Source organism: Suricata suricatta, chromosome 5, assembly GCF_006229205.1.
Source record: "Suricata suricatta isolate VVHF042 chromosome 5, meerkat_22Aug2017_6uvM2_HiC, whole genome shotgun sequence".
NCBI classification, from domain to species: Eukaryota; Metazoa; Chordata; class Mammalia; order Carnivora; family Herpestidae; genus Suricata; species Suricata suricatta.
In genome coordinates, this window is record NC_043704.1 from 14984202 (window position 1) to 14985355 (window position 1154).

The window sequence follows — 1154 nt, forward strand, 5'->3', positions numbered from 1 at the left end:
CTGTCTCTGCCCCTTCCCTGCTCATGCTCTGTCTCTCTCTCAGAAAGTTAGTAAACATTAAAAAAAGAATTAAGAAATACGGGAGGGCATTTGTGTCATGGAGGAAATTTTGAAAGTTTGCTATTGGAGATCAAATTTATAAAACAGCAGGATAAAGACAGTTCAGATCTGTGGGGAAAATAACTTAATAAACTCTCCATCATTTTTTGTTTCTGGGTGTAAATTCAGCTGACAACAGGAAAAGGAGATGTTTGGCCCTTTGTGAGTTTCCCCCCACCTACCAAATGTTGTTTTGCAACATGGATTTGTTTATTCATTATATGGTCTTCTTGTGTCTGGGTAGCTGGCTCTTGTGTAAATTTCCACAAACAGTACAAACACCTGATAGGGGTGTCATGGCTTACAGTTTTCAAAGTATTTGTACATAAATCTTGTTTTAGTAATGTTTGATTATGATTGTGCCTCACTTAACACTGTCCCCAGGTTTATCCTGATCTTGGGAAATAGTTAAAAACAAAAATCGACTGTGCTCCCTCTACTGGTTGCATTTCTTTGGAAGAGAAACACCACATGTTCATGATTAAGTTCATGGCTTCTGCTGTGCTCACATTTTCTTTTCCTTTTCCTTTCCTTGCTTTAAAGAAGCAAGACCAGGGGCACCTGGGTGGCTCAGTCGGTTGAGTGTCCGACTTCAGCTCAGGTCATGATGTCACAGTTCATGGGTTCAGGCCCCGTATCAGGCTCTGTACTGACAGAGCCTGGGTCCTGCTTCAGATTCTGCATCTCCCTCTCCCTTTGCCCGTCTCCCACTCCCACTCTCAAAACTAAACCCACAGACAAAAAGCAAGACCAGTGGCCTTTAGAACCGTAGGTTAAGAAGCTGATAAATTAACGAGGGATAGGGTGTCTTTCATGCCCATTTGTACAGGGGTGTGTGGAGGGGGACACAGCTCGGCACCCTTCCTTTGATGCAAAGAGCAGCCCTGCTGGGGTCTGGCGGCTGCTGCCTGAGGACCCCTTGGGTTCTGATGTCAGTGGGCTTTCACCTCTGTGAGTTTGAGCCCCTTCAGGCTTTGTGCTGCATGTGGAACCTGTTTGGGCTTCTCTCTCTCCCTCCCTCCCTCCCTCTCTCTCTCTCCCTTCCTCCCTCCCTC